At 42.9% G+C, this 15,000-nt stretch overlaps 1 long non-coding RNA gene and 1 pseudogene across 2 annotated transcripts in view; one reads left to right on the top strand and one right to left on the bottom strand.

Annotated features, from left to right (window-relative positions):
• LOC147023543 (iroquois-class homeodomain protein irx-2-like) overlaps positions 1-4,578 on the bottom strand; it is a 4,878-nt pseudogene extending 300 nt beyond the window's left edge. Inside the window, exons 1-4 of the transcript XR_015060268.1 lie at positions 4,331-4,578; positions 3,776-3,989; positions 2,782-3,534; positions 1-1,029 (exon numbers count right to left, since the gene is read on the bottom strand). The exon at positions 1-1,029 is cut by the window's left edge and continues 300 nt beyond it. The product of XR_015060268.1 is annotated as an iroquois-class homeodomain protein irx-2-like (transcript). The remainder of the gene's footprint in view (positions 1,030-2,781; positions 3,535-3,775; positions 3,990-4,330) is intronic.
• A 2,501-nt stretch (positions 4,579-7,079) lies between these two features.
• LOC147023542 (uncharacterized) overlaps positions 7,080-15,000 on the top strand; it is a 28,733-nt gene continuing 20,812 nt past the window's right edge. The window contains exons 1-2 of the long non-coding RNA XR_015060269.1: positions 7,080-7,477; positions 7,575-7,957. This is a non-coding gene — a long non-coding RNA (uncharacterized LOC147023542). The remainder of the gene's footprint in view (positions 7,478-7,574; positions 7,958-15,000) is intronic.

Raw genomic sequence — 15,000 nt, 5'->3', positions numbered from 1 at the left:
GGTGAGCCCCACAAATGCTCGGAGAGGTTCTTGCGCGCTCAAATCAATGCAGACCTATAAGCATGCAGGTTTACATCATGTTGGAACAACTTTAACACCTTAAGCTTTATCAATTGAACTCGTTTTCCATCAGCCCTCACCCACTCCCATCAACCTCCAGCTCACATCTCCCTCAAACAGAAGGGTAATAATATGTGCAACAATATAAAAAATAAGTGTTTTAAAGTTTTGGAGCAGTCTATTTATTCATGATTACAGTTTGTGTGATCTTGATCGTGAAAATAGGAAAATTTACTCTGGCGACAACTCGTCATTTCAATCCAAGGTGAAGTTGAGAGTTGTGTATTTCCTTGTTGCTTATGTCCTTGACATTTATCCCAGATGCATTGTTTTAATACTGTCTTTGTTAGAAAATTTGTTTCATCACGCCTGTCTTTTTGCAGTTGGAGCAAGTTTGATTCTCCTTTAAAGCCCCCATCTCCAGCGCTGCACGCACAAGCATGGTACAATTGTACACCAACACGGGGGCCGAATTGCTCATGAAAAGTGTAAATGTGTAGAGAGGACAAAAAAAAGCTTTGCAAACAAAGCAAACTGTATCCCACAGTGTGCCAGCTGATTTCCCCCCCCCCCCCCCAAATCAAAGCTGCAAAGTTTATCTTTGATGGTGTAATAATAACATTAATATACGAACTGAGATATAAAAGCAAACATTTTCGCGAGGCATCCTGAGGTTTCACATTCTTAAACGTCACAGCGACAGGCAAAACAACGAGACCGTTTTCCAAAGGCTTAAAGTGAAAAATACCGTCACCTCCGCTAGACACGAAGATTATTAATCTGTACAAAGGTGCGCTGTGGTTAACGCTTTATACAACAGCTTATAGGTCTACAGATGTGCACGTGACGTCATGAAACCACCTTCCGCACAGGGTAACTCTCATGGTGTGCCCACTGTAGCTCGAGAGCTGCCTAGAGGTGGCAGAGTCAATGCTCCTGCCTTCGTGGGGAGGAATCGGCCACACCCACCTGCAAGGGGGATCAGGTTAAAACTTTATTTATTCAATATGTCAAACTTGTGAGTTTTAGTCATGAGTGGTTAGAATGTATCATTTTGGCTGTCTTTAAAGATAAATTTCTATAACTTTATATTTTGTTAATATCAAGTTCATCATTAACTCTGTGGCCTGATGGAGATGTAATGAAACTTATGATTGATAAGTTAATTACGGTGATCATATATAAAGGTGGTGGTTGCTCTTGTTTCGAGATAAGGATCATAATTGATCAGTTAAAAGGATAAAATTGTTATCATAAGAAGATACAGAAAATAACTACCATTTGGGGATTGCTAACTGTTGATCCATTATAACCCTTGTAATTACTGACTAAATATGCAGATTCTCGTTTTCTTTTAATCACGAGCAGTTAAGTATTCTCATTCTTAAAGGAATTATTACTGATAATGCCAAATATATTGTAGTGTAATTCTAATGTGTTAAACATACCTAAATTGCATTCACAGCTTCATTGATTGCTGTCTTCTTCATCATCTTGCAATAACACTGTCGGGAAATACAATAAGCAATTAGTTGAGGCTAAATTTTTTTTTTTATGGTACAAATCGGGGTCCCATCTGAGCAATATTAAATTAATAATTCACATCTAGATAAAGGGTATTATTATCTTGTCATGCAATGATGTCTTCTTGATCACAATAAAACAAGTTCTACATGACTTTCTAGATTTAAACTGAACAACTCTTTGCAATGTAGTTTACATCATGAGCTCCACCTCTACCCTGATTGTGCCGATGGCATTAACCCTTATAGACACCGAAGTTCATGTTGACGTCATGGGCAATTTGCCAATTTAATTTACAAACAGATGACTGTCATGGGCCGGAGCCATGGATATGCATGACTGTTCAGTAATGCCATGCATGAAACGAAAGTTTCAACGATTGCTGTGAAAGTCGTACAAATTATGTATTATGAGAACAACGAATCAACAATTTTGTCATTTCTATTAATTTATTAATTAATTTATGAAGGAAGCACTCACGAAAACAGTGCAACAGAGATCGACATTTAAAATTCAATCATGAGTCTTCAAGCCATATTGACAGTAAATCAAGTAAACGACATCACCGGTTGTGTGCACAGCATTAGTTGACAAATTAAATGCGTGCAAGTCATAAGTTACTCGATTCCGCCCAGTGACTAAGCGCACAATTGAATAATAACGCATTAAAGTGAAAATTATTCGGCGCCATTCACGTGCCAATTCGACTTATCTATTGCTTCGCAGCTGCTGGTACAATATCTGCACGTTCGCTTGAATAACTCCACCATTTGAAATATTTATCACATTGCCGTGCTTGGCTAAATTATGCATTAACCCGTACTTAGCCATTGGATGAGCATGACGTGCAAAGACCTAAAAAGAAACAGCATACGCAGTCACGCGCAAAATATGTGTGCCCAAGTGTTGGTGTGTCGTTGTACCCGTGTTGCGCACAAGTGCCATCGATGCAAAGGAATGCATTTTTTACTGGTAATAAATGACCTTGATGAAAAGGAAAATTAAGGCTCAATATTATTGTTTAATATTTTTTTTATCCACATAAGGTTTCAAACATCCAAAATGGTTGAAATTGATCAAAGTGCAAAGGTATGATACTTATTTCTTTTGTTATTGAAGACATTTTCTTCAAGGAATTTCTTTGTGCAACATAAAGCATACGCCTGTGTGTCGGTGATCCCTGTCTGCACCGCATACCTTGCTTCGCATCTTGTACGGCATGTTTTCCCTCTGGGGGCGTAGGACTTGGTCCGAGGTGCGGCAGCCTCAGCGGTGCGACGGGTGCGTGTGATACCCGTTCGGTGGCGCTAGAGAGCACGTATGGATGCACACGGTGTCCTGCTTTTAGCATAGTCTGGTAGAGCAGGCTATTGCTACCCGCAGCTGGCCGTATACCCAGGCTGCCATAACCAGGCGCTGCGGTTGCGTAGTGTCGGTTAAAATAGGCAGACGAAGAACAAGGGTAATACCCCGAAGGTTGAGAGGAGATGATCGGGAAACCTGGACCCAGGATTGCACCTCGCTGTGCAATTTGCTGCTGCAGCAGCTGTTGTTGCTGTTTGTGCTGTTGCTGATAATGGTGGCTTTGCACAAAGTTTGTATTCTTGTTATCATCTGAGGTGCATGCCATCTCAGCGAGAGACCACAGTTTGGGTTTGCTACCGCTTGGACTCGCCCTGGAGCCAGCACCGGCTGGTTGAGGTTGCACCTGCCCAGTGCTTGAATTCTCCAGAATGGGAGACCCATGAGTCAGTCTAGGTGCCTCTGTGCCTGCTACGGGAGAGGTGGTGATGAAGGAGCCGACATGTGGCAGGGCACCAACCGACTTGGAGACCTCAGCCTCCCTCTTGCCCTCACCCTCATTACCAGAGTCCAAAAGTTCGTGTTCACTTCCGTCATCGCTGTGTGCTGTCTGCATCGTCACAGCTGAGATGCTCTTGACCGAGTTGTCTGCCAAAATGAAAAGAGCAAAAATGCATCACAAGAAAAACACCTCAAACACATTTCAAAAATGCTTGTAAGATAGTTGTCAACATATTGCGATATGACAAATGTAACTCGTAAAATATTTGTTAACAAGGTGTTTAAAATTTCATGCATTTTTTTTAAAAAAGTGGCAATTCTAATGTCTATAAATTTTTAACCAAATTGTACATGAGTGTGGTGGCGAAGGTGTGTCTTTAGCCCAGACCTGCACTCTTCTCTTCCTCCATGAGATTATCCTTGAACACGTCTCGTTCGTCGTCGCTTTTCTCCAGCTCAATCGGCTCATCGCTTTTCTCTTTGCTTTCGTCATTGTCGTCTTCCCCATCCTCCATCTCATCCTCACTCCGCGTCTTGGGAACCCAAGTCATTTTGTTCTCTTTCTTAAGCCGACGACGGGCATTTGCAAACCAAGTTGAAACCTGGAACCAGATCATTTGGAATACTATGACCTTCAAGCAAGTGTGTTTGAGTCTATTGCATGCAAAAATAAGTGAGGATGTGTATACATTTGCTTCTGATCACAAACATGGCGCTATAGCTCTGACCCCTGCTGGTAATAGTTGAACACATGCATTCGGTGCATTTCCCGAGGGCTTTATGATGGTATTCAAGACCAAAACCCACCTCCTAGTGTGAAACACCCTGTTCAATTGATTCTCGAGCATCGAGTTGATCTCTATATCTAATGTGACACGGTCGTTGGTATTTGATTTTTGTTTTTTTGGATCCACTCAGAGTTAGCAAGTTCTTTGCCTCTCACCTGAGTGAGCGTCATGCGGGTGATGATGGCGAGCATAATCTTCTCACCCTTGGTCGGGTACGGGTTCTTGCGGTGCTCGTTCAGCCATGCCTTGAGAGTCGCGGTGGCGTCTCGTGTGGCATTCTTTCGGTACGCTGGGTCTCCAAGGCCCGCCGTGCCGTACTGATATGCCATGGGTCCCAGTGTGTGTGCAGGCCCTCCATACGCATGGTACGCGAGAGAGCCTGCAGCGAGCGCCTGCGTGTCATAGGCCGCACCCTGCAAGGAATGACACGCGTGATCGTATAGACATGTCTTCTTTCTATGAATAACCAAGAAGTGCTACTGCTCCTTGAAGCTCATGTCAGTCTGTGAACACATTTCCACAGTGGTAAACAACATTTCAACATTTAATAACCCGTTTTTTTAATCACACACTCAATACCTTTATGACATTTTGTCATGAGTATTACAATGTCATGGCCGCATTGCACATGATTGCGCATTGCGTATGCTTAAATGACATGACGTGATTACTTCATATGCATGTCTCTCATTCTAAATATGCCTGTGTACAATCAGGTCGTGAACACCATTAAAACTCCACTCCGTCTTCCCCCCTCCGGCTGCATTACCCCTCAGGTCCAACGCGTCCCAGAAACATCGTGATGTCGTCGTCAGACACGTCTTCCAAAATAATCAAAAATGACTAAACCAAACATGCTGTGATTTTATACCCATTACAAGCCTCAACCACGGTTTGTGCCAAGAAGAGAAACATGATAGACAAACAACATATATAAATATAAATAAATATATATATATAAATATAAATATAAATATAAATATAAATATAAATATAAATATAAATATATATATATATATATATATATATATATATATATATATATATATATATATATATATATATATATATATATATATATATAAATATATAAATATTCATATTCATTCTGCAGGGCATGAACGGTGACTGTTCATTACTTGCGTGAACACCGTCAAGCACCTGGCACAGTAAACACACATTGTTAAAGGGTTACATCCCACAAGTTTAAATGAAACACAAATGACCACTTCTTGTAACATCGTGTACATTGTTGCAGTTACAACACGCGTTAACGATCTCGTTACTGTGTAAATGGAAGATATATTGGCCCTGTACAAACAAGTGGTGTGGGTAAAAATAGAGCATAGACTAAATTCCCAACGGATTCGCGCGACATGGAAATTCGCAAATGATAGCTATTGGGGTGTGCGCGGGTCGGGGGTGGTTATATAAATGGCCGTGTTCGTACATTCACAGTCACCAACCTGACGGACGAACCAACGAACCTCCTCTCTGCGACAAACGAATAACTGTCTCACGATGCACACAACTCACGAGTCCCAACAAAAATGTCGATACTATCAAAAGTGATGAATATAATCGTCCTTAAAATAAATATGACACCTGTTTTTAAAATTTGGACAAGTTTTCGTGCGTGGTGTGAGGGTGGGGGTCAAGTAGGAAATAGTTGAACAATTTTGAGCGAAAAGTTCCAAACGCATCACGGAAGGGAAAGTTGTCCCTTGTACACTGTGACTCGGACAATCCTTGAACTCGGGAGCTTGTCTGCGGTGCATCAAGATTGCGAATAAATAAAAAAACTCGGCAACTTCACATGAAATTTAACCACAGAATTATAGCGTCGGATTCACGAGCGATTTGACCATCGTCTACCTAGTTACGTACGCATATAACATTGTGTTAATTTCACGCGTCTTCCGAAAACCATTCCATTACACCCAGGGAGCAATGTTCTGGATATCCACGGAGCACCTGCGGACAATATGGCATTGTTACTTTAATTGTGCGCAGGTTTGCATCGTTTATATGCAGAGCTGTCGATAATACGTTGTTTGAAACAAGTGCAACCGTAACTTGATAATTCGAATCGGTCAACGCGTATACATGGGCGACCGAAGTTGTGTCCTTGATCTGCTCTTCGAACGAGAAGCTCGCAAGTAAGTGCAATTTGGGTTGTTATGTTCAAACAAGCAAAACAATATCCTGAAAAAGTTTTTGTAAGCGCTTCTTACATGTCACAAGGATGTCAGCATATAGCGAGTGCGCAAGAACCGACTTGTTGCGACGCCGTAAAGAGGAGATTTACATTAGAGAACGCATAATGCAATGCGCTCAAACAAGCCGTGCTGCGCAATTCGCAATTCACAAAACGCCTTCTCGGAACGGAGAAGAGAGAATAAGTATCTATCGCCAATTACTCGGGGTAATTCGGTCTTGATCTCGGGGTAATTGTTTTACTGCGTCTCTGAGCTCTAGCCTCGCTATCTTAGGTCAATGGGACGTTCCGGAGTTGTGCACGCTCATCGAACGCTTACCATGTACGTGGTGTAAGGTGAAGGATCGGCGGCTCCGTACTGAAACGGTGCACCATATACGGGGGAAGTGGTGGACGCCGCTGTTGAAGCAAACCCCACTGAACTTGGGTAGGGGCTGAACGCGGAACCTGATCGACCGATCTCGGTGCCCACCCCGGGCACCGAACCGGCAACACCAGCCGCCCCGGGCACGCTGAGCGCTGGGTACAGGGCAAGCGGCGCCGAGGACTGGTACAGGAATCCTTGAGGATAGGACATGGCCGAGAACGAAGGGCCGAAGACCGTAGAGGTGGGGGTGGGGGAGGGGAGGGGGAGGTGGGGGGGAGGGAAAGGGCGGGGGAGATCTTGAAAGCTAAGTTCAGCGACGAGAACTCATCAAATCTGGTCCCGATGCTGAAACATCTAGAGCAGGTCTCCAGGAAAAGTTAGCTCCCCGAAGTAGGGGACCAGGCGATGACGATGGCTGAAGGGGGGTGTCCAGGATCTGCGCCAACACCCGGGATGGTCTCGCATGCTACGCGACGTGGCGCGGCTGTCGGCCGCCTAGAACCCCTGGCACGGATCGGCGCTGTCCCGGCGCTAAGCGCTGCTCAGCCCCGAGCGCTTTTCTAGGCGACAGCTCCGCCTATCTGAGATGAAAGGCTTACAGAGCGCAGCGCGATGGCTCGGCTTGTTTAAAAGACAGAGGGAGGGATGGAGGGAGGGACAAGCGCAGAGGAGGTTGTCGGGAGAGGGTGGGGAGCAACGGACAAGATTCTCGGCTGGGTAAGCACGAAGAAGAAGAATTAGAATGAGAGGGTGTGATGTATGTGTATGTGAGAAAAATTTATATATATATATATATATATATATATTTCCCCAGTTGACAACTGCAGGAGGAATGCAAGAGGAGGTGCTATAATATCATTGGAGGAGTTGAGGATGTCCCCTTCTTTGCATTTCGGTCAAGGGGCAAGGACATCGGGACCTGCTCAGGTGGATGGAGCCCTGTGTCAGTGAGAGAGAGTTCCCTGACGATGGAGTCGACTCGATGTGTGCACAGTGCACCTTTCCCTGCGTGTTGCCGAACTGATAGGAAAAGGCACGACATTGTCTACGTCACAATGAGCGCCACTTCACAGCATAATCTTGCAGGTGTCAACTGCTTGCGATCTTCTCGATGCAGAGGTATCGGAATTACAATCAGAGGAAGAAGGGAGGACTCGGTGATGAAGAAGTTTACAGAACCACAGACGCACCTTTAAGGTATCCTCATGAGACTCAACACCGAATATGACCGCAAGTGGGAGCACTGGAGCTGGAGTGCTTACTTTCGGCCCTTTTTATTACTTTGTTCCAACCGCACCGTGCACGTCACTGCGCTCCCAACACCTCCTTTTTGTAACACTCCCTCCTTGTCCCTCCCAGTCACCTCTTCCTTTCTTTCCCCGGTACCCGCGCCCTGCATCGGCCATAATGACTCTTTACCGAACTCATTTTTTGGGAGAGAATTACTGCGACAAACATCTGCAAAGGTGGACACGTGAGAACGTCTGACATGCACGTATCGTGCGTAATGCGTACCAGGGGCGGGACAACCGGTCGACCAGAGATGCTCGCAGCAGGAGTCCAAGATATTCCATGGTATATTTTATTTAAATTTCTCAACAAATAAGTATCTATGATTCAGACCAAGAATATTTCCAAAAACATTGGCATCTCCTGGCCCCTTGTGAGTGTACAGCACATCCTGCTGATTTCGTCCGTTGTCCACACATTTACTTGTCCGCCGACGCAGATCGACACTGCAGCCTGTACCGCTCGGTACTCATCGACAGATCAATGTGATGCAAAAGTTCATGGGCATTGGTAACTGGGAAAACAAAGCACCGAATGACCGACACACCGTTACATAAACAGGTAGACGATGTAAGATCTCCCAAAGTGGGTTTTCAAATGAAAGCTGCTTACAAACTCGTCCATTATTTGCGAAGCTTGTTAAGCTGAATCATTTATGTAATGTGCTGATTTGCGTGAATGTTCACATCGTTAATCATGTTGTTAGAGCAAAACGAAATGTGTGATTGTACACAATACTTTTAGAGTTTGCCTCTGTGTTCTTGGTGGGGATTTTGAATTTTCGGATACAAAATCGAGGCTCATGGAAGAGACGAGATGGAGGGTAAGATAGCAATAGTTGTGACAGTGGGACCACAGTTGGAATCAACAAGCAAGGGAATGAACGAACAGGAAAAGAAAGAGAGGAGGGGGAGGGACATGATATCCTGAAAGTAAGAGTTTTGTAAGAAATGGTTAATGTGGTAGAAAACGATCGTGGTTAGGAATGTGGTGGGGGGGGGGTGACAAGACATGGTTTAATGGTGCACCACCCAGTTTAGAGGCCCTGGAGTGAAGAGTGCGATTTGAACCTTCTCTGGAACGCAGATCCACAAAGGCGAGAAAGGAGGAATATGGTTTGTTTTTCTCCATTCGTTCCAAATGTCATCGTTTTTCTTCCTCTATTTCTCTTTTAATGGGACAACAGTTTTCTGTTTATGTTCTGAAGAATATGGATGAATTTGAATTTGAGTTCAAAAGGACTGTGAATGCAGTATTTTCCAATGAGACTGAGCGAGGGGGTTTAAGGTAAATGCCTGGCATGAAAGAAGACAGGTGCAGTTTGGTTTGGATGTGTTTTGGGGTTTTTGTATACATGGTCGAGACTTATGGAAGAGCGAGAGCAGAATGGAAGGGAACAAAATGGAAAGGGGGAAACACCAACAGCAGAGTAGGAGTGAGAGTGAGATCGAGGGGAGGGTGACACATGGGGGTGAATCAGCTGAACACAAGCTGAATGAAACACAGCAAGAAGAGCAAGAGAAAAGTGGGGATGAGACAGAAAAGGAACAAATCAACCGACGACTCACTGGAAGGGCACTCGGTAGAGCACATACCTCCGCCACGCAATGCCTGATCCACAAGAACATATTGGGCCCAGTACATTTTTGAGATATCGTGCTATATATATTTTTTGGCTCTAACTCTCAATGGTGAAGAATCACTTAAAAAATTCTCGTAGTCGGATCCGGATCTTCAGCAAAATCTAATCAGTTCATCCTTGTCACACACTGAACCTGTCAACAAAATTTAATCCGGATCCGTCTACAACTTTTTGAGATATCCTGTACACACACAAACAGACAGACAAACAGAAAGAAAGGGGTGAAAACATAACCTCCTTCACCTTCAGTGGCGGAGGTAATTATCAGATCTGGATTCAGATCTTCACCAATATTGAATCAATTCTTATTTTTCATACATCCAACGTGTCTACCAAGTTTTGGCCGAATCTGTCCACAACTTTTTGAGATATCATGCTAAATATCGTTTTTGGCCCAATCTCTTAATGATGACGAATCACTTAAAAATTATTGTGTCTGGATCCGAATCCTGATCATCACCAAAATCTAATCAGTTCTTCTTTGTTACACATCCGACCTCTCCACCAAATTTCATCTCAATCCGTTCACAACTTTTTGAGATATCCTGCACACAAACAGACAGACAGACACACGTACAAGAAAAAGACGTTGTGCAGAGCACGATACTTGCAAAATCCACCCCCTCTCCAAAGGTTGCCATGGATACATCAAATTGTCCATTTCATTCAGATTTAAATTGACAATCTCAATCAAAGCTCAGGTCAATCGGATGAAAATTGATGATTTTAGAAGTTTGACCTTGTATTGACCTTTGACCTTAAAAATAGTTGGTTTCTAAATTCAGTGATGTACTATGTAATTGCTGCTTCATTTTCAGGTTAATTGGATGAAAAATGATGATTTTTCAGATGAAAATTGATGGTTTTCGAAGTTTGATCTTTGACCTTTTGACCTCAAAAATAGTTGGCTTCCCAATTCAGTAATGCACTCTGCAATTGCTGCTTAATTCTCAAGTTAATCGGATGAAAATTGACGATTTTAAGATAAAAATTGATGATTTTAGAAGTTTGACCTTGAATTGACCTTTGACCTTTGACCTCAAAATCAATATGCTTCTCAGCTCAGACTACCTCTTCAACTTGGTAACGTTTTTTGATGATCGGTTTAGAACTGTGACCTGAAGGCGATTGACAGACAAACATGCAGAATAACAAAATCGACTGACCAATATACTTGAAAAAAATTTCGATTTTGAAAGTGACAAACAGAGAGGGATGAAAACATAACCTCCTTCACATTCGGTGGTGGAGGTAACAATCAAGAAGAGGTGAGGGAGATGGGGAAAAATCACAATAACCTGGAAAAGGGGAATGCCTGGGAATGGGGTAAATTGGGGTAGAATAGATCATGAGTATGGATGAGGGATAACCTGCGGTAGTGTTGAACAACAGTTTTGAAGCCCACAATGGAAGAATGGGACTGAACAGGCTGGGGAAGTTGGTTCCATATAGGTGAGAAAAAGGATGAATGAATGAGTGGAGGTGAGCAGTGAGCCTGGAATGGGGCAATAAATATATCAGCTGCAATGTAATATTGGTAAGTGTAAATTAATTGGAAAAAGTAGAAACACAAGTAGAGATTTTATTATACAGGGTGATTTTTGTTTTTAAATTCGAGAACCCTAAATAATTCCCATACATTAAAACCTATATCAGTTAGGAACCTAGTAATATTTTGCGTAAATGTAACCCCATGTTACAGAAAGACGTGACATGATCCAAACAATTGATCACCTTAAATGAAGTGTTGAAAGTGTCCCACCACCATATTGCAGGCACAAATTAATTCTTCGGAGAATGCTCTCGGACACAGTGTTGCATTTCTTGGGGAATATTGCTGATTGTGTCACTGATAATTATTGCCACCTTCCTTGCACTGTAATACGAACACTGAGCTTGTTGTGCTAAACGTCTCAGAGATTTCTTAGGGTTTGTTTCCATTCTCTCCCATACTTCATCCATTTTCTCTGGTGGAACAAGACTTGGATGGCGCATGTGCTTTTTAACTATCACGCAGCCTGCTTCTCTGAACTGCTTCACCGGTTTCCACTTCACTGATTCTGAAAGTTTCCTACGACCAACAAAGTGACTTTTAAATGCATTTTGACATTCCCTAAAGGATGCATTCTTGATGTAACGTTCGACGAGAAACACGTGTTCTTCCACAGTGAGCGCGCATGGCGTGACTGAGTGAAAACCGTTAAACGTCACTGTCGGGTCACGTGATAAATCACGTGATACCTGATGACTCTCAGGATCAGGTTGCATCTTTCTGTAACATTAGGCTACATTTACACAAAATATTAGGTTCCTAACAGATATAGTTTTTTGTGCATGGGAATTATTTAGGGTTCTCGAATAAAAAACTCACCCTGTATTGATGCGAATACCATGCAGCGGATAGATCAGAAAGAGGATTGAGGACTTATTGTAGTCAAAGCACTAAAGCAGTCAGTGCACGACAGGAAAGAATAAAATAAGTAACTATAACTTTCGGATTTAAAGTTTAAAAAACGAGGTATTTTTATTTATACCTTAGGAAGATGTGCCAGGATTGTGCTAAAGTCTGCTTAGACCACATTCAGAATATTGTCAACAAATTGAAATTTAGTTTGAGTCATGATGTTATGGAAAGGATGTAGCTGCATTCGACGGTGTTCCGTGTACAATAACGAGAAGGTATCCATGACCATCAGGTCTTGATCTTATTTTTGTGCAAAGAGCAGAAGAGCAACAATATTTACATGAGAGAAGAGACATTTAGGAGGGGATTTCGTGGGGGTACAAAGGGGATTGACAGTAAAGGTCAATGCAAGTGTATATTTTAACACGATTAAGGGGCACAACACTGGAGGAAGACTGTGTGTGTGTGTGTGTGTGTGTGTGTGTGTGTGTGTGTGTGTGTGTGTGTGTGTGTGTGTGTGTGTGTGTGTGTGTTCATGTGGGGAGGGGGTGACATTAAAAATAAATAAAGAAAGTTAGGACTGAGATAAACGGTTTGGGGGCTGTTTATAGAGTACTGTAGATGGTTTTTTAAATATTCTGCCAGGAGAACTACTCAGCAAGCAGTCAAGCAGAGAAATGTGACAAGGACATTAGGCTAAGAGGATATATATATATATATATATATATATATATATATATATATATATATATATATATATATATATATATATATATATATATATATATAATGTAGTGTATGCACAGGGAAAGCAGAGGAAGGGGTTTGGTTTCAAATGAGAAAAGAAAGAAGACAGGGAGGATAGGAGAAAGAAAGGAGGGAGTTATAGTGTGGGATAAGTCAGGAAAGAAGGGTAAGGGAATAAAATGGATTTGAGGCACAGTGGTTGGGGGAAGGGGAAGGATAAAAAAAATCCTACACATTTGCGTACATAATAAATAAATGACTTTCTTGGTTGTGGTTATAAAGAGCGGTGGAAGTAATCCCCTTGTTGCTTCTTGCCGTGTGAAAAGTTATTGCCACAGAGGTAGAAGCTAATGAATTAAAAAGGAAACGATTAAACGAGGGCAATTTTTTTGGTTCAAGGTTTAAATGTAAAAATAAACCTTCACTTTTAGAAAAATTCAGTGAAATATTTGCTGCAAATATGTGAAAAATTGTTTAGTTAGTTAATTGACTTTTTTTTTTGGCTGTTTGGGAATTTTTACATGCTCCTGTACCCCCAATTGTACTTCTTCTCAATAGGCCACTCTGTGGCTTCTTTGGCCTCTCTTTCTATGTATTGGACTTTTCCCTCTGGTCTGGAATATAAATTCATATTGACATCTCCCCTCCCTTTGGTCAAACCACAAACCACATCAAGGCCAGTCTTCTTCATCTGTTCCTTCCACTGCATTGTGTCACCAAACCATTGTTTGTCTTTAGTTGTTCAAACTGGTGTCCACCCTGGTTGTTGTTCATCGAAAATCACTTGCTTTGAGTCATTATGTTGTGGTGGCAGAAGTGGTTTTCGTCGAAGCCTAATTTGTTCTCCAGTATATAGTCGAGCAGGAAGATGGGGTCCCCATGCACCTGGTTAATATATTTTTCTAACTTACTTTTTGGTAATCCTTAAGGTGTCTAGTAAATGAATTTTCATGTTTCCATCACAAAATATAGTCCCAAGGGTCCACTTGGCATGCAGCCATCACGGTTGAAGGTGTTGAGGACATACTCCTGACCCACCTCCATGGTGACATCCTCTGACTGCTTTAACAGCTCCTTGATGACTGAGTACTCGGTGTAGGGCTGGTTTATGGGGGTGAAGGAGTCAATGGTTGACTTTCGGGAGGGCTTGGTGCCAGCAGCTGAGATGAAGCCACCAAACCCTTGATCAAGTTGCTTCTATCCGCTGCTCCCCACCACCCACGCAAGTGACCAAGCACGATACTCTTGGATGCACTTTGAATACACTTCACTGTTTACGGTGGGCATAGTGAACACAGCTCCCTCCGGAAATTTGGGCCCCACTCGATTGTTGATGTGGACAGGGGCCAGGGTTTTGGGCATTTCCACCTTCAGTGAGCGCAACTTGTTCCGCTTGTGGAGAGGGAGCATCCGATCTTGGTTGGTGGCATCAAACCCAGGTTTTACCTCCTGTATCATGATCCCACTAGCGCTGTTCACCCTATTTAAGCATGCATGTTCATCGTTATTTTGTTCATATTGTCCCACTCGAGATGGAACATGTCATTGCCCTCGCCAGTAATAATCTGGGGAGTGAGGGAAGTGGAAACCTCATCGAGAGCCTTGGCCAGCACCGTCTCAAGTTCCAAGCGGAAGTCGTAGGTCTCACAGTGACCCAGCCAACTGAAGATAGTGATGAGTTTACTGCGGTTAGAGATGCTGTATGGTGGTGCAGAGGAGTACGTGTTTTGACAACTTCCACTCTCCCTTCATCTCAGCATGGCAGATGTCCTGGAACAGTAAAGAGAGCAATGAGTATAATGCAAAAGTATTACTACAAAATTTGACAGACCTGTTCCTTAAAAATAGCTGAGTATATGTCAGGGTGGAGGGTTACCTGGCCTGTAGAGAGCAAGATGCATCTAGTGTTCTCACACTTCTCCACATCTGCATCAACAAAGATGACGAAGTTCAGGAACTTCATGAGATCAGGCAGGAGGAGTTCATCTGATGACTTGACCTCAAGATCATCAGCTGTAGGAGGCCAGTGAAGTAACTTCGACTCATTGAATGCCTGCTGGATTATATTACGAAGGAGCAGGGTCACTTCCTCATACTTGTCTTTGAACCCCAGCTTATATGCATAGGCCACCACATCTGCAATGGATATGCCGGCAA

This window comes from Eptatretus burgeri, chromosome 7 (assembly GCF_056783735.1).
Source record: "Eptatretus burgeri isolate ZD-2024b chromosome 7, Ebu_testis_v1, whole genome shotgun sequence".
Lineage (NCBI taxonomy): Eukaryota > Metazoa > Chordata > Myxini > Myxiniformes > Myxinidae > Eptatretus > Eptatretus burgeri.
Note: the sequence above shows the minus strand (reverse complement) of the source record. Positions and strands in the feature narration are given on the sequence as shown.